General features: G+C 40.6%; 1 long non-coding RNA gene across 1 annotated transcript in view; it reads right to left on the bottom strand.

Annotated features, from left to right (window-relative positions):
• LOC135314801 (uncharacterized) overlaps nt 1-15,606 on the bottom strand; it is a 223,270-nt gene extending 207,664 nt beyond the window's left edge. The window contains exon 1 of the long non-coding RNA XR_010374296.1: nt 15,465-15,606. This is a non-coding gene — a long non-coding RNA (uncharacterized LOC135314801). The remainder of the gene's footprint in view (nt 1-15,464) is intronic.
• Nucleotides 15,607-23,400: the final 7,794 nt, after the last annotated feature.

Raw genomic sequence — 23,400 nt, forward strand, 5'->3', positions numbered from 1 at the left:
TTTGTTTTGTTTCTTTAATACGAGCTTACAGAAGAACGAAACTGATAAACTTCCTCCTGCTCAGACTGCAGAGGCACAGGATAATATAACAAGTTAAATGAAACATTAGAAGAAATAGAAAGCACTTTAGAAAACATGCACTGCCTCTTTAACATTTCAAATTTTTCTTTTAACATAAAATTACAGCGTAATATAAGAAAGGAATCCAGCAAGATGCTTTATCACAATACTTGGGCAACTTTAACTCATCTCAAGTGTTATTATAAGAAATAGAATTTACTGGTATGGACTTATATTCAATAGCACTCCTTCCCTTTTTAATGAAATGTCATTATTCCAATACAAATCCTTTCATTCTGCTACCCGCTCCCCCCTTCATCTCACTATATTTCATTTCCTGCAGTTACGTGATATTATTGCCTTTTTTTTCCACAGCTATTGATTTAGGTGTATATGGTTATTACAATGCAAAATAAAACAGTTCCCCCATCCATTCTACCTTGTACCGTTGAACATTAACTTAATTTGTTTCAAATCTGCATTTGATTTGGCAAGGAAACCATTTATCTTTATGAAGAAAGCCCTCATAAAGTAGGGACTTCAGGAGATCACTGCTTTAAAAATTTAATAGCCTTGTGTCTTATACACTAGAAAAATGAATTAAACCTTCAAATATTATATGTCTCAATGTAACCTTTTTGCATTTCATACTATGTTTAATTTATTATATCCCAGGAAAAAAAAATTAGATAAAACCTCACTAGATTTAGGGTAGTAGTTGGTTCTCAGTTTTGTTTTGACTTGGATATTTTACTTTCCAGGATTAAAAGTCTATCAATATGGTATTAGCAGTTGGGTGTAGCTGATGATGTTAGGCTGGAGCTGGTTGATACATATCTGATTTTCTTGGTTTGGTTCTCAGTACTGATGAGAATCATTAAGTTCTGAAGCCACCACCAAAGTTGACCTTCCAACCTGTATGTAGCATGCAATATCTGTAAGGATGATTTCCATGGCATAAGCAAAGGACAAGCTTTCAGAGTCTAAATCAATCACAAATCAAAACAATTTATGTATTCTCACTAGAGATGGAATATTTGGATCGCAATGTAGTATATGATGCCTTTTGCATGACTGGTGAACAAATGAGGTAGGAAGCAGAAATATCCATGACTGTAATGGAAAAGTTCTGGTTTAGGGAAATAGTCACCGTGTGACTACACTGATGAACAACATCAGTGACCAAGGGAAAATAATGAAATGGTTTTGCTGGGGTGAGAACTGCTTTAGGTATTTATGTCCCTTATTTCTTGGAAAAAAAATAATGTTTCACATTGCCACGTAAATAGAGTCATTCTGGACATCTTTAAGAGTCGCTTTCCTTCCATCAGCTTGTTTTTCTATTCTGACAAACAAGAGCTGTGCTAATTTCACCAATTCATTAAAAATTAATTTTTGCATCATCACTGAAGACACCAACATTAAATGCAGCCAGAAACCTAAATACCTTTCAGGCCAGAGTTAAGATAAACGTCTCTAACATGCAGACCAGCTAACCAGTTACACCGAAACCTCTAAGGCAAACCTCCAATAATTCTAGAGTCTAAACCTCTGAACTCCAGCATACAAATTTGATCGTACCCTAACACAGTTCGTCCCCCACTTCACTTCTGTGTCTATGTGGAATTTACCCAGGATCCTGAACCTTGAACACAGGAGTCCAGACAGCAGCGATCCTACTATGCCCTGTTCTCTCCCAACTGTTCTGCCCACCCATACACCCCTTCTGTGCCTTTGGTCAGAACAGGCTTAGCCAAAAAAAAAAATCAAGTCTCTGAGGCTGATTCCTAGGAAGGTCAGCTTCACAAATACAGCCTCCAGGAAGAATAGACATGAGGCAGATTATGAAGACAGACAGCTCATATGGCTTGGTCTGGCTGAGTATAACATGAAGTTTAAGTCTAAATTAGCAAACCAGAAACAAATCAACAGTCTCTCTAAGTCAAGAACTAGAAGTCAGTGAAATTGTGACTAAAAATTAGACCACCTACTCAGATGAGATATAAAGGTAAATACTCAGCTTTAGGCGGGTTGACCTTATAAACTGAGACAAAAGACATAATTTTAGCATGGCACACAAAAGATAAATATTGTATTGTCTCTCTGGGGAAGTATTACCTAATTAATTGGTTTTATGTTAGACTCTCAGTAGTGAAAAAATCATAGTCAAGATACCTAGAACAAGGAAAGAGCTTCAAGCAGAGAAGCATCATGAAAGAAACAATGAAAACTTAAGCAGAAGAAAAAAACATCTCAAAGGACTCCTTAAAAAGGACAACCAAGTGAAGGGAAGGGGCCAATCAAACAGCTAGAAGTTGTGTAAGTAGGGAAAGAAGGAAGCTCATAGTGTCGAAATCACCATCAGAACAACTTCCATCAGCCTGCATCGCTGTGTTACTGAGCTATATTCCTTGGTACACCAAAGTTTTATTGATTTTACAACTGTAAAGCAAACAGCAGACACTAGAAATACATTGGATAGGTCTCATTACAAATCTCCCTGTCTGTATCTTAGAACATTCTTAAGCTGCATTTAGCAAGCAACCTGGAAAGCGCTGATATACTGTGTACACATATTAGAGACATGACTGTATTTGCCTATTTCTTCCCAGTAGGTAAAAACGGGCTGTTTTCATTGGATGATCTCCAGAAATGAAATCAGAGCACGGCATTGTGATTACTCAGCTCATACAATGAATTCCCAGTTTCAGTAAGAATAAGTAACATTCTAATTTAGAGTTGATATTTGACACCATATAAGAGGGGAGGGGTCTACTTTCTATTTTCTCCTTAGACAACAGTGGTAAACTGCAAAACTCCCTGCTAAAATGTATGATCTTTGGAGAATGCTAATTGACCTACTAAAGTTGGCTTATTTTATTCGGTGAAATTTGCTTATCACAGGCCTCTAGGTGCTTTACATAAACAATATAAATGAAAATAATGAATAGACCAAATACCTAAGTGACAACGGGGACCACATCAATAGCTGTCTGCCCAACAGAATATGCCTCAAAAGAAACTGTATTATAGCATCTGATCATCTCAGAAGAGGGAACTTTGCCCCCTTCTGAGGTTTGTTTTATTTCCAAGCGCAGGGGGATTTGTTAGTTTGAGGCAGATCAGGTATATCCGCCCCTTGCAGACTGCAGAGCACAGCAGTTCTGTGGATATGAGCACATGTAGAATTGATGCCATCCTGTGGGTGTGGAAAGTGGATATACAGGGAGCGCAGGCGATCCTGATGAGAACAGTACATGCCCCCACACTACCAGGGTAGGCTTCTCCAGTGCGGTGGCTGGTCCAAGAATACAAACGAAGCAAAGCTGTTGAGCTCACAGGCACCCTTCTGTTGATTCCCTACACTCACACAGGCACGAGGACAGACACACTGGCAGCGGAGGTTATCTCTGATTTTATGCATTTTCCAAAGTAGAGGATTTCCCTCAAGATAACCTGAATTTTTGTTGTTGTTGCTATTTCTTTGCATTAAGTCTAGGGAGACTTCTGACTGGGATGAAGCAAGTACATCGTCTTCTCACAGAAAGACTCATCGAGCAGCAGTGTTCTCTCTAGGTCAACCAAGTCAGAAAATAAACCGCATATGTAGGAACATGGGCAGGATCTGAGAGTAAAACAGTCACCCAATGTGAGTCACAATAATGCTTGAGGGATATAAATTATGAAACTGCAAATTTAATATTGAAATAACCAGACTAGACTTACGCTAATGAAACAAAGTTCATCACAGCTTCATTCATCTGGCTGTTCAGGCAGCTTCCTTCTCACTCTGAACTTGCCAGGTCTAGGCTGCTAGTGAGCTGGAGTCTTGGGTGGCTCTACAGCCCTCTCGTCCCATGAGAGCACTTTTGAAATACTGACTGCCCTTCCTGATACGAGGGAAAGAGGAGAGACCATCCTCCATTTCAGAAAACAGGAAGCCTAGGCAGGACCAAAGAAGCACTGCCTGCTGGACGCTTGTGTCCCACTGTCAACACCCCTTGCAGTGCAGTGCTCGTGCTGGGATAGCAGATTCTCAACTGTGACTAGTACATATTGTTCACTACATTCAGGATTCCCAGAACTATGCAACTCGGCTGTCTTAAAAGGTAAGTGCATCTGCTGATTCTCTGGCCAGTGAAAGCAAAGCAGACAATACCTATCCTTCATAGAATTCATACCACTTAGGAGCAGGTACGTGGAGTCAGAGACGTTTCTCCTCTTCATGGATTTAAAGGTCTGGATGGGAAGAAGCCTCATTCAATCTTCTGTTAATGCAATATGAAACACTCTTCACAGCTGTAATTTCCTGTAGCATCTAAAATGTTTCCTGTTAATATTTTCCATGTTGTTGCTGGTTTTATGAAAAAAATCCCCTAAATATTAACATTTTCAGATGGCAGAATGGAAAAAGCTAACATAACTCTTAGAGACACAGCATATAAATCCAGAAATAGATCTAAAGCCAGATTTCTCAGCATTCCCTAAATTCTGTCATGGGGAACAGACGAAAATTCCAGTCCAACCTTCTGCTTTTCCTCACCTAGTGCTCAGATGTTGTGATTTAACCTCAACTCTAGCCAGAAGACAAGCCTCATTTCTGCAGCGTAACACAGATCGTACACCTTTAATTTCTCATTGTATCCACACTAATTCCTCTGTTGCCTCCTCCTCCAATTGCCAGGGCAAATAATAATCCTACTGTTGCTTATAATGCTTGGAGGAGAAAGCTTAAGCTCTTTCTCTGGGAGGAAAATGATGTTTAGTAACTATAAAGATAGTTACTCTGTGCTCTTGCTGTTGAAAGTTTTTAGCTCAATGGCAGATTTGAGAGACAGGGAACAATAAACACAATAAAGCTGCAAAGTAGCCAAAACCAAAACTAAACAAAAAAAACCCCGTGGCCTATAGTGGCTCTCGGCTACCCTCACAAATTCCATTTTAAAAGACTTAATGAGTTCCCATATCGTGAGGGATGTCTACAAAGAAGACCAGGGATGCGCCAATAGAAGTGTGCCCAGAATTTGCTAGGAGCTTTATTGCCCCAAGAAAACTAGAAAATGCCTTACCCTTGTAGACAGCAGCAACATACCCAGTAAACAACTTCTATTATTATTTTGCTGTTTCTTTGTCCGTGCTGCCTGGAGGGCAGAACCAGCTTTGATGGTATGAGTATTTGTTTCTTTACCCTGGCTGCCCAGCCTAATTACTCAGCAAAAAAACAGTGCGCTGATTCCTCATCTGGTAACTGTAACTCAGGGACTGCCAGCCCTGTCAGTGAAGCAAGGTGTATTTATACCAGCCGAGCTCTGTGTGTCTGTCTGTCTCATCATCCGGCACAGGGCTATGGGATTTATGCAGCTTTTCCTCTCTAGCTAAGGAAGAAAAACATCAAATCGGACACATTTGCAAGACTGTGCAATTAGTTGCTGAATTGGGTGTGCAGATTAATATTTGTTCATGTATTTACCTACTCGTGAACAAATTTTCAGTAATGATCTCTACAGCTGTGGCCGTAATTTGTTTACTCAGAGACCATGAATACTGGCAATCAAATGTCTCGTGTGTGCCCACAAATCTGGGAAAGATCTAACGTGGGATCAAGGCATGCCTTTCGAGAGCTTTCTTGTTCTGGCTGGGCACTCACTTATTCCAATGGAGAAAACAGTGAGTTGGTTGAGATTCTTGATAGCCACAGTGGAAGAATACAAAAGACCAGGCTGAAGACACAAATGTACCCCTAATTTCAGAAGATCTTGCTGCAAATTGGCCTAGTTTGTGGCTTATATGAACGGTGAAATATACTCACTTTTCTCAGCGAGCATTCGGGGTCTGCCACAGACGCTGCTCAGCCGAATGCTATATACAGCTTTTGGAGATCTTTGCAAACTTTCTGGTTGAAACTCCAAGCAAAAATACATGTATCATTTCAAATAAGAAACTTTTTTTTTACTGACAATATGCATGTGATTTCGGCTTCGTCATAAAACAGTCTGTAAAATTTCTAGGCAGACTTTTGTTAAAAGGTGAAAAGAATGCTTATTACTGTGGCCATCTTGTGCCAGAAATACAGCGGCCGGCAAAGCCCTGTTTTAACAGGAACAACTCCTGACCCTATAGGTCACTCTGAATTGCACTGCCCTGGCCATACAGAGCCAGTTAAATCAATGGATGGCATGTGGGATCCAGGTGAGTCTCAGAGTCCGTCCCGTAACAAGGGACTCTTTATTGGCCCACCTTGTTTTCCCTAGACAGCTGCAGGTGTTTCAGCCAATCCAACGTACGGCAAAGCATGGGGCCCACACCTATTTGTAGATCAGTCTCTTAGGAGTGCCAACACAGGGTTTTTCATATTTGTGATCACAAACCCATACCTTGCCATTTGTACCTCTTCATATTTTGATTATTTAGATGCAAATCCACAGCACGTAACAAATTCACCCTCTCTCAAAATGCAATTGATTTTAAAAGCATGTGAGCAAAAAACCTGAGTCTTTGCAAGTGTCCATGACATGAAAGACTTTAAGTGACTGTAAGCTATTTTCCTTGCTGTCAAGCTGCCAGATGATTTTCCTGCCATTAGCGCATGCCTATACAGGCCAAACTAATGCTTGCCTTTTTGGACATATGTGAGGAAATAAATGTAATTACAAGCAAGATGTAATCACAATTGCTTTACTATTAAAGCTGCTCTCACGGTTTAGTTAACAACACATGCAGAAAAGTAGAATTGCTTGATGTTCTCAGAAAAGGGGAGAAGAGGGAAAAAAGATAAATATGGCCTCTTTCATTTATATCTGTGAAAACAGAACATTTAAATGCAGAATTTGACTTTCCAAATACCACACCAAAAACCTTTTAACAAAAACAGCAGGGAGAGAAAGCTCTTTAAACCATGATATTCCATGAAGGATTATGAAAATAGAGGTCCTTGCAAGAAAGAGAATTGCAAATACAACTTGAAAAGCTTCTCACATTTGTAAATACATCGAGGAGAATTTATTCCTCTCTGGTTTTGCTACCAAAGGATATTTACAGGTTCCCAGGGAAAAAGGAAGAAAAAAAATGACATCAAATTTGATATACTCTGTGTGGTGCAACATGCTGATGTGTAGTAGCAACACTCAGCTGAGCTTCAAAGGAAATGAGTTTTCTAGGCTGGAGTTACACATTACGGGCCTGATCCTGACAACACACCGAGCATTTCCTGAGAGCTTTCGTGTGCCCTCAGCTTTCACTGAATTCAGAGACAGCTTTTGATTTCTTTTGGTGCTGGATTATGATCAGAAGTAATGAGACAAAAATGTAGCGTGCTTCAAAGCAAGAACTGAGGCTTGTCTTTTTACAGAGCCTATCACACTGGGGCCCCCATCTTTCATTAGGGCTTCCAGAGTGATAAAATAATAACAATTATGATCCTAATTACAAAATTAATCTTGGTTTGCCTGTTCAGACAGTCCCAGACTCTGCACAGTGACATATCTTACATACCCAGCACAAGAAGGAAACGCATTTGGGCTGCTTGCATAGGTGCTTTGGCATATCACTGATGCAGAAGTGGCTGAATATGTTCCCAAGGCTTTGAGTGACAGCTGTTATTAGCAGGTTTCAGTGACCTGGATCAGTGAGGTCTGTTTTTGAGCAAACCCTGAGTACCAACACTCTTAAAATCATACTCCTTGAATATGTAGACTATCTTATTTCCAAGCAACTAAACCCAGTGCCATGTGCAGATGACGTGCAGACAGCCCCTTCAGACTCGAGCCACAGGAGGTGCTAATTTGTGACAGACGCAGCTAGCAGGTCGCATTTTCCATCCATTACTGATGAATGACTCCCACAAACTTCAGAAGCTCAGTTCAGGTGGTATGTGCACTCTCAGATGACCAAGGCATAAAAATCCTACTGATTTAAACTAGGTAATCTGAAACTTCAAATATTTCTCCACGTGCTACATGAAAATAAACCGGAATAAAGTGACGTACACCAGAATCAGCCTTCCCAGCCCAAACTTCTGGTGAATACAAATACTGGAGAAGATCCCTCTGAAGTCTGTGACACGGTACAAGTGGCAGTTGTTTACACTGAAACACCAGCCCAAACACTGCTCATCTCTGCAAAAAGCCACATTTAGGCCTGCCTTTGCTGGCCGGGCTACACAGTTTTCCTTGAGCTTGGCAGTTACTTTAGAGCTGCAAGGTGAAACTCTGATGGCTGAAATCAATGGCAAAGCTCTCACTAGTTTTAGCAGAACCAGGATTTCACGTTATGATTTCCTTCTGTACAGAAAAAATCAAGCAGAGCCAGAGCTCAACTTCTCACTGCCCAGACATCTGATACCAATAATACTTTTTTACTCTGTCCAAAAATATATTTAAATTGCATTTCTGGCAGGTTTTGAGATGTGTGATACAGATCTCCTGCTATCACATCAGATGTAGTTTCCTTCAGAATTGTTGAACCAGATGTAAAATGTGAGAGATGTAAAAAGTAAAATAAGAACCCTGCTCAGAGTAAAGCATTTCTGGCATGTGGCTATTATATATGGGGGTTTTAGATGTATATCTGCACTCCAGCCATTTAAGAAGGTACACAGTACCATAACTCTATTGGAGCTGATTAGTGCCAGCTACCTGTGATCAGTAGGAATTTAAAAACCAAGGGCTGCCAAACACTAACAATTCATAAACTGCATGCCAGCAATGTGCTGCAACCGAGTATTCTGTAGTGCACTTAATTTCAAAGTAGAGCCATATTTAGAACACGGGGGTGGGGGGGAAGAAGCTAATATATCACGTCAGTATTTGATTTTCAGCACTTAGAACTATACATGTTCTGCTTCATACTGACAAAGAGAACCAGAGGCACAGAGTGAAAGGACTTCTTGCGAGGATGTCAAGCATCAATACGTTTGCACAGACAACGGGTATAGCTGTAAAGTAATTCTCCCTTTTCAAGCACAAAATTGTCTTGTACAAATCTCAGTTGCAAATGTGTGTAGGTATAGATTTGAGTTACAAATGAAGAGTGGTGAACAAATACTTCGACAGCAAAGGTGAGTCAAAGCACGGTGACACCGAGGAAGAAACAGCTGCACTCAAAGCACATTAGCATCCTGATTGTATCCCACTCCCCACAGACTGAATGATCACTTGCATGACATTCAACACTATCTGAGGAGCAAAGGAGTTTAACCAACTGCCTGTTCATAAGAGAGAAGGGCAATGATTATCCTGTCACTAGTTTTATCTCTTTGTGACCCGTTTTTAGTCCAAGGAAATCACTCCTGATTTATCATACCAAGAGGAGAATTAGGCTGAGTATTTTATTGCAAGACCACAACTCCTCCAAAAAGCAGGGCTTCCTGCCTCACAGGGATTCCATTTTTGCCTCTCTCTGGTGATTATGTGTCTATTAACATCCCAAAGACACCATGCGGCATAGAACTTTCAGTTAGCTACTACCGCTTGGACCACATGAAAAATTAATATAATTGTGTCCAGTGAGCAAACCAAGACAAAAAAAAGAAAAAAAAAAAGCCATGAAGCCAGTTCATCATATCATCAGGAACGAGAAAAGGCTTCTCAGGAAAAAATCCGATGAGATGAGAACTCTGCCTGATCCCAGGAGGAAGGAGATGGCTTTGTTGTACGCAACGCCCTGACACTAGCTCAGAGATGCAGAGATGGACACTACTGACAAATGGGCACAAAGAATTGAATCTGCTGTAAAGTAAAGAAGGCTCCTTCTATCATTCTTGTCCATGAAAGATACCCAAGGGATCTATCTTTTTTTTTTTCTTTACTATGAACAAAAGACTTCCACAGCTTATCAAGCCAAAAAGCCTCACTGAATTGAACTGAGTTAGAAGCAGAGCTAAAAAAAAAACAAACCACCCATAATCCTTGTAGTTAGTCTGTATCTACACAGCGTTTTCTGTAAGAACCTAAATCCCCTTAAGTAAACACAATATACTGAAAACTATACACTTAGACAAGCTCCTTCACCACTATGAGCAACTTTTAGGAGTTCAAGGAAGCAAAAATGCAAATCAGATCTTTGATAACCCGGCTCCCTGATGCAAGACACGGGGCACAGGAACCAACCGAGGAGCCCCAGCATGACTGGAGAGCAAAGAATGTGATAATTCCTGTCCTTGCTGACTTCTGGCAAGTGCTGCTTGGGTATTTTAATATCGTTGTAATTTGTAATTGTTCAAATTGATGACATTCCAGTTAATGGAGCTATAAAAATCTACATGTGCTGAGGCTCGAGGCTCAAAGGCATGCCTGTAGGATGGAGCGTGGGGATTTGGGCAAGGGGAGTTGAAGTGGCCTCCATGCTTGATACAGGCAGACTTAAACTGGGCCATTTACAGAGGTCTAAGAATGCTCAGGGCATGATTTTCACACCGCCAACAGCCAGGAATCTTTCACACTGTCACTGGCAGGGCAACTTCAAACCCTCTCCACTGTATATTGCACACAGCTAACACGGGAATCCCCGAAAACATGTTTGGAGCACCTCACCCTAGTGCACCCAGCTCTGAGGCAGTGTGCTGAAAACAAAGCAATATCTATGATTAGTCATAACCAGGAGTATTGCGCATTCTTCGGAAAGCATACATCATCCTTTGTACTCAGGAAGAGTCACGATACACCCTGGTTTACCCGAAGGGCCTTAGCAGAAGCTGTGGAGTTAGAAACATTCTTGTGATGACAAACATTGAGATTTCTCAATGCGTATTTTAATTTCTGATCCTACACTGAATTACCGCACCCCACTCCTGCAAACACAGTCTTACCTATGGCAAACATTTCATTAATAGCAAACCCAGAGGTTCTCTCATATAGTACTGGAAAAGATCACTATAGGCTATGTTCAGTAGACACCAGTTATGATCTTTCACATACATTTTTAGAGAAACATTGTAATTTTAAACCCCCACTGAAATTGATTCTAATGGTAAGTGACATTTTAGTTCAGTCACATTTACAATCAACCAGATTTACTCTTTGCATTAGTAGCAGGGTATGATCCTTAAGTTCATACAGGGTTAAGTTTGTCATCCTTAGAGATTTCTTAATGACCCTTGTTATCTAAACCCCGATTCAGAATGGTGGCTGCGTATTACGTTTTCAATGCACATCCTCAGATGTATTAGGACACGAAGTGAACCTGACAGGGAGAAGAATATTTCCTTTCTCCTCTGAAATGCCCCAGGAGGGTTTTCTGCAGGTGACCTCCTCAGACCTTGGCTCTACATTAGAGTTATTGTCCTGAGAGAAGATTCAGTTAAAACAGCCAATTCATTTCATATAGTGCTCTTGAGTTTATTCTTGGTGGCAGCTAACTTGCAAAATTTTATTATGGATTCTTCTTTGGTTTGCTTGATGGCAAACAATTATTCTATCACCAGTTCTAAATGATATACCTTGGTGGGCCATACAATTTTCTTCCCATTACTGTTTTCAGATAAAATGTTAATTTCTGCTTAAAAAAAGAAGTTCAAAATAGCCTTCCTAACATGATAGCATCAATATATTAATTTAGACCTGACACTTCAAATAGGTCTGATATCATAAATTAAGCCTTATGATTTCTGAATACAACCTAGACCAAAATAAATAAATAAATAAATAAATAATTATAATAATGATGATGATGATGATGATGCAGCATGCTGGTGTCTCTTACAAGAGCAGAGCTCACTGTCACAGGCAATACACAAACGCTTGGTAAGAGTTCATCTATGCCTGAAACTGCTTACACTATTAGCAGACAGAAAGACACAGTGCAGAAGACTCCTGCCCTAGCAAGCGAAGCTGAAGCACAAAACAATATGCAACTTCTGCACAAATAACCAAGGTATCTCTGAACAAGCAGATGTGTCTCCACAGCCTTGCACAGACACCAGCTCACACCCCAGAAGCAGCAGGGGCCTGTCGGTGCAGCAATGCCCCTGCTTTCCTAGCTGTGCTTTCTAAACAGGCTGATGCAGCCGCACTGCTTCCAGAGCCAGCCTATCTAGAAATAACTCCAGTAGCTCTGTATTTAATTGCAGAGGGTAGGTGTACCCCACATAACTCAGAAGGTTTGAGAAGGGCTCTGCTGCCACCTAGAACCAAGACTACTAAACCCCAGCTGAAAAGAGTAGCTCTAAGTCTGTTCAGGTGTGGGGCTTCTTAGTCCGTGGAATTTTCTCCACGGCAGCCCTGGCATTTACTTGGGGAAAAAGGTCAATGACAGCAGAGCTAAGCCCAGACAATTTATTTACATGCCTGTTTTGAGATGACTGTAGAGCATACCTGACCTTGAAATACATTGCTCTACAGGGACTTTGGCAGGGAGCCATTCTTGCAACTACGCTAGGATTTTCAGCGCTGTGACCCCACCCTGGTTTCATGGCATCGCCCTTACGCCTGCTCTGGAGTGACAACCCACCAGCTGAGGCAAGAAGCTAAAGCCACCCTCCCTCTTCCCTGAACGCTGCGCGTTCTCTAAGAGGAAGGAAATAAAAGTGGATAATGAATGGATGTGAAACCTTTTAAAACTTCACCAGGATTAGAGAAAAGAACCCAACCACCTGCAAACTGCAGCAGGTGCAGTCCCTCAGAACCTAAGGTGTTTTCAGAAATGGAAGAGTTTGAGTCAGACAGGCCTGCTTTCTAGAAAAAATACAGCACTTTGGGTATTAAGTGCCTTCTCTCTTTCATGCAGACACATGCACTAAAAGTCTGATACACATTCAAAAACAATGAAAAGTTCCCACTGACTGCACTTGGCGTCAGGTAAGGATTGCCTGTGCTTACAGGAGGTTGAGCCCAAAATATTTGTATCAAGCCTTTTCTTTTCAATCCCTGGGCAACAGGCATTTAAATCGAGGGTCTCTTTCCCACAGATTTGCTGTTTCCAATAGAATTTTCTCTTGCAAAACAATCTGCCATCTACTGAAAAAATCACAGATACTTATAGAGCCATTATTCATATATTTGTTATATATCAAGTGAAAAATCCAAGCCACTAGGAATACTATGCAGTTTCTTCAGTGCGCTGTACAGTCAGATTGCTCCGATTAAATGGCAGATGCAACCTTGGAAATTAAAGTAAAGCTAGTACTGCAGATTTGTATTGAGAATCTGGTTGAAAGCACAAGGAAAATCTGAAGCAGCTTTGTGCAAAGCCCATTCACAGGGATGAATCTTGTTTTGCAGCAAATATCATGGTGGGTTAAAATCTGTGAAAAAACCCAGGCCTCCTGGAGGAAAATGTACAGAACTTGCTTTTATTTAAGGCTTAGTAGAAAGTCCTAGGAAATCATTCGGTGGATTTTTTGATGCTTGCATATACACTTGCACATCCATTTGGAGGCATGCAGAATTATATGGTCCCATGGAAATTAACATGGTAATGAATATCAACATGATAATTAATAATACACTTAAGTGTGTGTCATGCAGTTGAGTGAGGCAAGAATGAACCAAATGTATTGTACCAACTAACCCCCCACAGTTACAAGACAGAAATGAACAGCATTTTGTAATTATACACAGTGACATATTTTCTCATATCTACTGCCAAAAAAAATATCACTTTTTGGAATTAAAAGAGAGAGCACCAATAGAAACAGCTATGTCATCAGTAATTGCAAACATGTTTTCAGCTCCAGCTTCTGATAACTATCCAAAGACTTTCTTTTAATTGGTAAAATTGACAACTGTCCAAAAATAAAGGAGTCCTTAAGGGCCATGTTCACTCCTAACAAGTCAGATAAAGAAATCAGAGTGCCAGAGGACTACCTAGGAAGTTTTGCAAGGAGATGGGAATTAGCAAATAAGCAGCACGACCAAAAAGTAAACGCTGCTGCTTGTAAAGGGGCTTTTTAGATATTACAAGATTCTATTAACTTTGCCCCATGGGGCCCGATCAAGTTGCCCATGAGAGATGGACAACAGATTGACTTACGTATTTAAAATATAACCACCTCTCACAGGAACACTAAGAGGATTGCTTAAGACAAGTCTTCTTAACCCAGGAGCTTTCTAGCATGTGATGAAACAAGCTCGTGAAATCCAAAACAACTTTCCAGCTGATACAAAGTGAGAAAACTTAGTTCCAGAACTTTACAACTAAAAGATGCTTTTGTAGGGCATTATTCTTGGACACAGGTGAGATCTCAGTCCAAGATGGTGTCTCATGTTCCTCAGTGGTAGTGGGAGAAGCCGATGATCCCATAGGCAAACCCCCACCCCACTCACAGGTAAAGTGGCTTATGTAAATGAGGTCTATAAAATGATCCAAAGTCAGGCAGAGGGAGATTCTGCCAGATCTCCCCTGCAGCCAAAAAGACATTTTACCAGCCTGATCATGTTTGAACATTAATCCTTACTTAACAAGGATTATAGCTTGATAACATCACAGGCAAGCTGAAAGTAAGGTCCCTGCTCTGAAGTTTCTTATCTGAAGAAATTTTGTCTTTCAAGTATCATACTATACCCGTGTTAAATGACAAAGCCAGAAGCAGCCCGCAAATTCTGGTCCTCATGTACTGAACAGGAATTAGGACACTGAATGCCTCTAATACTCTGAGTCTACAGAATCCAGAATCCCAAAATATCTGCAGGTCATAGATTACATACAAGTAATGGAGAAAGAAAAAAAAACCCAAACCCAAACCTTCAGTGATAATAGCCTTATTGCAAATTCCAGCTGGAACTGACCTAGGAGAGTTCTCAGCAAGAGAAATGTTTCTTTACTCACCTGGCTCAACAACCAGCCACTAAAAGCCTACATGGTCTACAAATACCTGTCCGCTCACCACACAGGTATATTCCATACATCCCATATCAATATTTTGCCATTTGCTACTGATGGCTGTGGGAGAAGTAAGTTGCCAGTGACTTTACATGTCCTGACCTTCAAGTTCAAAGACATCTTCATATTCCTGCTCCCTTGAAATCAGCATTTCTCCCTATGATCAGCTGCCTCCTCTCTACTTGTAGTGTTTAAGCTACTAAAAAGACTATATTCAAAGAATGATTAATAAAGCTTGTTGGGGCCCAAGAGTTGCCATGGAGAGCTTTGCGTACATCTTAAAGTATGTGTAAATACGTATTTGGACAGTTGTTAAAAACATGTATAATTTTTCCCAAACACCACAGCTCTTTCCAAACAGCATAGTTTGATGGCATAATGCACATTTAAAGATTTTTTAATAGTCTGTTTTATTTATAGTTATTTACTCAACAGAGTAAATCAAACCTTCAAAACCTTTGTGGGCTATGTGTGAACTAAGTAGGCATTCACCCATTTTTTTAAAAACGTGTCATTTACACAGTGGATCGATCTGTAGAAGACATTACAATGAGACACTGCACTCAGGAAAAATAAGACTTGAATATTACCTGGGGAGAGTTACTGTGATACTTCTACATCCACAGGGGACAATTCTGCCTTCAGGATGGCAGTGTAAATCCAAGGCATGTCCATTAAACTAATGCTCTTATGCTGGTTTTTTCTTCTTGGTAAGTGGCAGCATAATTCAACTCTTTCTGAAACACATGGAAAGTTACGGAGGAGGCAAAGCCCACTGTTAGTAAGATTTCCAATAATGCAGTTTAAAATACAGTACAAACAAACATTTAGCAAAGGCTCTCAGAAAATCCTGTACCCCTCTATTTCAGCTGACCGCTTTCATGTAAAACTTGAACTGCAATCCCCTTCTCAAGTTTTACAACATGCTCAATTCAAACATGGTAATACATGTTGGTAAAGAAAGAATCTGACGGGTAGCACACCGCAAGTTCTTCAAGCGTAAATTAATTTGAGACACGCTTCCCATTGAGTAGATCAGGCACAAAAGTCCAGTTTCCATTTCAGTACTCTCACTGCTCTGTTGGCAGTATCCTGGCCATCTCTCAACGTCACACCTCAGTCCTCTCCCTCGGCAAAGTCCTTTGCAATTTGTTTTGAAATATAATGGTGCAAAGAGTTCTCTAACAGCTATGATCAGTTTTGGTGTTGTTACTGTTGTTAAGCAAAGTTTCTTTAAATGCTCAGGCTACTCTTCTGTCTTGCGCAGAAACTACTACAACAGTATCCCAGATACTACTGCATCACCAACAAAACTGGAAAATATTCAGAGCACTTAGACTTGCAGAGACTGAGACCTAAGAGTGTAAAGCGCATCAAATGATTTACCACAGGCCTATCTATACATCACAGATATCAAATTCAACTTTGAATGTGAGAAGGGAAAAAATGAGAGATATGAAATTCATATACTGTAATTAAATGGAAAACACATGCAAACTGTTGCAGAAAAATAATAGAAACATGAATCGTGTATATTGCATCTGTCTGTTATTATGGTAGGAGTGGCAATGATTAGTAGAAATAGGGTTGCAAAACGATTTCTTGTATAATATCACTTCATGTGCCCATAGGGTAACTGTAATAAAGACAGTTCACCCTTAGGCAAGGGCAAAGGCAGTCCTTTCTGCTGGGAAACAGAAGCACTCGCTTGTGCAGAAGCCTTGGCAGCCAAAGGAGGTGCTGACTTCTTATCCTTTGAAGGTACCAGCAACCAGTCTTGGAGCTGGTGTACTTATTTGAGAGAATGATACCACTGCCAGGGACCTACAGCCTAGATTGCCCTAGTCAAGAAGAATCTGCTTCAGAATCGACCTGCACGGGAGGAATGCTAAGAACGCTCTAAAAGCCTTAAAATGTTGACTTTTGTGGACAGTACTATGCAAATTCAATGGTGCATAAATGTGAATTTTTACATATACACTCAGGCTGGGAACTTGCCATTTCGCACATATGAATGGCCCCGCTGAGTGCAGCAAGAATAGTCCCATACTCAGCATTATTCATGAGCGCTGTGCCATGCCTTTTTATGTATCAAATGTAAACCACCTCAGTTAACATACAGACATGGGTGTCTCTCAGGGTCCTAGTACTCACATGACTTCAACAGGTGGCAGTCAGCCATTAAGATCTAATGGGGATGGGCTGTGCTTTAGCTTTAAGAGTTTAATCCTGAGGTCTTCCAGAAGCAGAACTTAACACGTTGCCTAAGACCACAAGATAAACTAGTGGCAAGCTTGAGCTGGCAATCTGGGTGGAGGATCTACCCCCTCCACCCAAGGCTGACTCACTGCAGCTCCCTGCAGTTGAAATATGAAGGGGCAAGATCTTTGGTGCTGGTGGATGCAAGCAATCGGTTTGGCTGCCTTCCAGAAGTGCTGAATTAGGGGACCTTAGTGGGGACATCTGAAGTTTGCAGCACTAAACCCCCACATTAGGGCTTCTGTCCACCAGAAACGAGGGTGGGCTGTAGCAGATTTGAGTGACGCTCTCTGTGCAGCTGCACTGTCTCCCAAACAGTACAAGGGAGACAAAGTTAAACTGGCTTAAAACACCTCTGCTTCCTCCTGATTCCAAGAGCTGCATCACTCAGGTATGTCACTGCAATGCCCAGCTATTGCACACGTGCCCAGTCCTTGCATATACGCTGCTATGAGCCCTGCTGCATTAACTTAACTAACATAAACCCTCCTGGATTCTTTATGCACTGTGCTGTTTGGAAAAGGTGCAGGGAAGAGGGTATTTTTCTGCAAACAGAATTTTTCATAAGAGACGTAGTCACCTTTTGCTATTACAAATACAAGAGCAATAACAATATATACAGGCCTGAGCAATAATGGAGATTCTGGCAGATATTTTTTTCCCTGTCATAAGCACACTGGGCCTAAGGCAAGGTTTTCCTCTATTTAATAAAGAAAATGGAAAGGTAAGGAGAAAAATAAAATAAAAAAACCCCTGCACTGCCTCTCAAATTACACAACCTGCTAAATATTTAGGGCATTCTTTCTCACAAACACTTCAAATGGATGAGAAAGAGGTTTGTCTTCTTGACAGTTCACATCCCCTTGTGGGCCAGACTCATTCCTCTGGAAGCTCACTGAAGTCAATGATATAGCAGCGGGGATGACAGATGAAGCTCACGATCCACATTTTAGTGGGACCTATCTAGCATTCATACAAATCAGCTCAAGATTAAGATGCAAATGAAGACACTAAAGGTTCAGGTTGAGGAGACAACCAAGACAGCAGAAACAGTCTAAAATCTGTGACAAACGTGTGTGTTTAATTCCTTGCTGTCTCTTGGCTAGAAGGGAAGGGCTTTAACGATGTAACAGCAACTAACATTGTTTTTCAGTATCTGCTTAGAGTGACATGTATTCTTGCTGTTTGGGTTTCCGATTCCCTACTCCCCCTCCCCCCCCAAGTTGCAGTGAATTGCCATCACATACTCTCATTGCACGGCTGCGTATCTTCATGGTAAAGAACACAGTGACAAGTGCTTCCAGTTGACTAGTAATGGGCCACCCTGCAAACAGCTCCTAGCTTTGCAAACCATCAGTCCAAAACACTTTTAACTTCCTTCAAAACACCAAGAAAACTTCTCCGGCCTTTTAAAGTGAAAACAGCAAATCTTATTTCAATAACAGGCCTCAACCAATCTGAGTTTATTAGGAATTGAATTAGAAGTTCACCTCAAGTCCAAATGAAAATCAGTGAACAGTCATTAGATCAAGTAAAAATGAAAGTGAAGAAGACAAGAAGCCATAGCTGTAATCATCCATCCAAAATGAACTTATCAGCTATCAAGCAAATAACTATGTTAAAAGCTTTTTCATGTTAGGCCACTTGTTCTTCATAATAATTAAAATACAATGCTTTAATAAAAGAGTTTCATTTATATTCTGATAGTCAAGCTGGCACTTAACTTGATTTGGGGCTGTTCTCAATTAAGAATTGTTTATGGTCTCCAAAATCTCTTCTTGGAGGCTTCTGAGGTTCTGCACCAGAAAGAGGAGGGGGAAACTGGCAAATCATAACAGAGATGTGAGAACTGTGCTGGGAAAAAAAAAAAAAAAAAAAACGCAAAACCCCCTGGAATCTGGATTCTGAACTCAACCAAAGCCAAGTTGCACTGAAATGTAAAATTTTGGCCAACTTCCTAAATTCTAATATCATGGTTTTCATTGACAGTACTTCTTTTGTAGCATGTATTGACTTCTTGCTGAGTAAAACACTATTTTTAAGACAAATTTTCAGTTTACAAGGTTTTCACCTGCCATTTCCCAGTCCTATCTACCACACTGAACTTTCCACATCCAACCCAGGGTGAGCTGGATCCCCAGGTTACACGGCTGCCCTTTGACAATCCTCTCTCCACTGACAGTATTTTCACAGACACGCTGCTACAGTGAGGACGAGCACGTTCCGTACCACACTGGGCTCCCGTCACCCAGTTTGCGCCTGCAGCTGGAGGCTGCCTTGCTGTCGAACACCGTCGCTGAAGCACAGCAGCGTGCGGTACACACCCTCTTGTATCACCCTCCTCTGCCTGCTTTGCAACCGGGAGAAGGTGAGGACATGACAAAGAAGCAGCAACTGTTCTTCCTTACTTCAAAAGACAATGCCATGCCACTAATAATCCTTCACACTTAAGTAACAGCCAGCTTTATAAACAGTAATTAAAGATGCCTTCTGGTGTACCTGCAAAGGAAACATTATTTTTGTTCTCCACAAGGACCACATTTTCTTAGGTGAATTTTGATTAAAGGATCTAACCTTGAGCACAAAAGGCTTAATTTTCAGGGGGGACAAGCAGCTACAGGTCATATTGTATAACATTCTAACAGTGTCTCCTAACATCAGCTAAAAGTGAAAATTTGGTATTTTCAGCAGAAAGCCTCACAATCTTTCATTTCAGAAACTTTCTGCACACTGCTAATCATCAATTTTGAAAGAGGGGTAGGATTAATACAGCAAAGCATTGTGAAATCTGTTAATCATTTTTACATAGACATATAAAAAAAAAAAACCAAACCTCACTTAATCCCCTGACACCTCATTGAGTAAACCTGCCAGGGGTGAATTAAACCAGCATTCTGAGATTCACTATGTGGGTTGTTCATCTGCTTGTGCTTCCCCTTCTATTTTTAATCTTCAAACTGGCCAAGGCTTTTACCAGTCACCATTTACCCTCTCCAAAAATTAAGCCTTCCCCGAGCACTAGTTGGAAGTGAAAACTGGTGACAGTTACAGCCCTGCCCACTCAGAAAACCCAGTGCAACCTGGGTGAGCCCAGAGACGCCAAGTCACTGCTCTGTCTAATTACAAACCCGAGGCAGATTAACCTTTGATGACTAAATTAATCTTCTAAATAAAATGAATATGCATCAGCCTGCAAATTAGGATTAAATGCTTAGCAGAATCTTTATGTGATCAAGCAGGTTTTGTGGTGCAGATGTTAACCATTAACATGAAGCAATAAAATCATTCTTTTTTCTTATAATAACACCTAACAATTCTAAAGCCACCTTTCATCTGAGAATCTCAAAGGGTTTCATAAACATAATTAATTAACCCTCTCAGCATCCGAGACAAGAGCATAATAATATCCCCATCCAACAGCTGAAGAAACAGAGGCACAGAAACGTCCCAGATCGCGTGCCTCACACTGTGCGTAATGTGGATGTTATATGCTTTGAATAAAAAGAAAAGATCAGGTTTACACTGGCTTCACCCCTTCTCTCACGTAGCACTTCTGCAAGGACTGGCAGGGTGGCTTCTCTGTAGGCTGAACTACCACCACACACGCGCATCCCTGTCCCAGAAATGCTTGCGGTGGCTCTATAAAGCCTTTAAGGTCGGGCATCGCCTCCGCCAGCCACTGAAACACAAGACACGTGGGTGCTGCTTTGCCTCACCCCAGGTTACCTGCCGGTGGAGCAGGCACATTCGTCTGCACCAGGACATCTTTTTACTACAAAAAGCAATGGAACTTGTCTCACTACTGATCAAATAAAAACAAACATTGTATTTTCTAAACTACTACTTAATTCTGAAAGAAATCATTCCAGGGTGGGGGTGAATCCTTTCTGGAGAAGAAAATATTTCTTCTTGATTTCTTTCTTGGACAATGAGAACCACCAGACCCTTAAAGTATCTGTTACTCATAGAATCACAGAATCATAGAATCATTAAGGTTGGAAAAGACCTCCAGGATCATCAAGTCTAACCATCAACCCAACACCTCCAGGCCTCCTAAACCATGCCCTGAAGTGTCGTGTCTACACGCTGTTTGAACACCCCCAGGGATGGTGACTCCACCACCTCCCGGGGCAGCCTGTTCCAATGCCACGGAATGGGACAGACCAGTAATAACAATTTAGTCACAAGGAGAACCAGATGACGGCAATCCCACTTCTTTTTGACCTCTGGTGGAACAGTTGACCCTGAAACATGATTCCTATGTCTGCATGGTGTAAAGGCTACCACTTCCATCCAGAGGAGTAGGAGATGTGGCCACGGTTCTTTCAGGCTCCCCCTGAAGAGCAAATAGTTGCAGGGAATCAAGGTAACCCTCTGCTGAGGTACACTTTCTATGCTCCTTCTTCCAATGGGATATTCATTTCCAAGTGGTTTGCAATGAGGAATTTATACAAATGCATATATCATGCCTTTTCAGCCTTACTATCCCTTCATTTACTTTCATTAGTTTGAAACTTTATGCATTTGGTTATTACTAAACTGTAAAATTAAGTTTTAATTTGATCTACTCAAATAAAAATCAATATAAGAGTATTACTGAGCTGCGGACAGGCATGTGAGAATTCATATTTGTGATAATCCAATCTGTTGACATGTTTTGTTGTCTAATCATAGCAGCTTCTCCTAGCATGTAAGTTTTTCTTTTGATGTAAACTAATCTGATAGTGTAAAATGTCCATTACTGCAAATGTAATTTAATTTGCTTAAAAGAGAACTGGATAAGTTCTGAAGGTCAGTTTAAATTTCTTGGCTTCTAAAAGGAAGCTTAAGCTAGAAATTTACAGTTATTTTAGAATACTGACATCACATATATAATTTTGGCATGTAAGAGGTTTCCACAGCACTGGAAGTTAGACATTTAAAAGCATTTGTTGTTTTCATACAAGGACTGCTAAAATCTGTGGAAAAATTCCAAGGACTTTAATAAGCTTTGGATTGGGCACTTTACTACTATGAATGTAATTCTTGATACCTCTCCTAACATCCCAGGCCATGTGAGAAACTCAGGAAAAGCAATTAACATTCCTCCATCGATTTTTGTATTTACATTTTAAATTTACCATTTAAGACTTTAATTCTCCATAAAACTGCTTAAACATACATAACTTCAGTGTTATTTAAATGTTTTATGATCTTCCTGAAATGATCAGCTAATTAAAAGCACTTACCTAATTTAGTACCTTAAATTTACCTTCCTTTATTTGGAAGGAATTGGATTTAAAGCGCAGGTTTTGTTCATTTTCCTTCTCAGAAAAATCTTAATTTGGAAAGAAAATCATGATTATATGGTAGAGAGGAGGATGTCTTCTAGGCTGCAGACTTAAACTAGTGGTAATCATTAGCTACCATGTATGACATGGTATATATAATTAAGAAATAAGTTTATTACAGAAACTTGGAATTATCAATTAAAAAGTAGTCAGAGCAGTCCCACAAGGTCTGATACGATTACCTACATTATCTGGGCTGTCACTTCTAATGCTGGTTTGAATCTCAGAGACCTTTGAGGGGTGATCTGTGTGTTGAGTTAAATGAGTGAGACAATCTTAGCAGGAAAATGCAATGATACAAGCGGGTGCAAACACAACTCTTCTAGTGGAGAATAGAGATGTTCGCTTAAACTTGAATATTATTGGCAAACTGTTCTTCCTTCCTACTGTACTTGCAAGTGGACTGACAGGACCATTCAACTTGTGGCTGCACCAGTCTCTTTGATGGGTTAGGGGGGCAGAACCTCGGGGGCACTGAAGGACACTCCAGCCTGTTACATCTTTTTCTTACTTATTACCTTTGCAGACTTTGATTTCTCCTTCTTCAGAGACTCCTCAAGTTTAAAGCCAGAAGAGACAGTTAAATTATCTACTCTGACCTCATATAAATGCCAGGCCATTAAGCTACACTCACTGACCCATCCTCTGTGAACTCTTCTCTGCTTCTCTAAGCTGCCTGGCCTACCACTGATCTACAAATGTGTCTCAATTATGAGCCAGTAAACCAACGTAAAAAAATAAATAGCTCCTCCTACCAGCCTTTCTCTCCAAAATCCCAACTCCAGCAAAATGATTCTGTTGCTCACTCTGAAACAGAATTAAAAATTTGGCATCCTCTGATGAATCAGATTTTGTTTCTTGTGCTGAGTGTCTCACATCTCTATTGCTCTGGGCTCTAGCTTGGGCTAGAAATAAAATGAATAGAAAATGTCACCTC

Source organism: Phalacrocorax carbo, chromosome 8 (assembly GCF_963921805.1).
Source record: "Phalacrocorax carbo chromosome 8, bPhaCar2.1, whole genome shotgun sequence".
Lineage (NCBI taxonomy): Eukaryota > Metazoa > Chordata > Aves > Suliformes > Phalacrocoracidae > Phalacrocorax > Phalacrocorax carbo.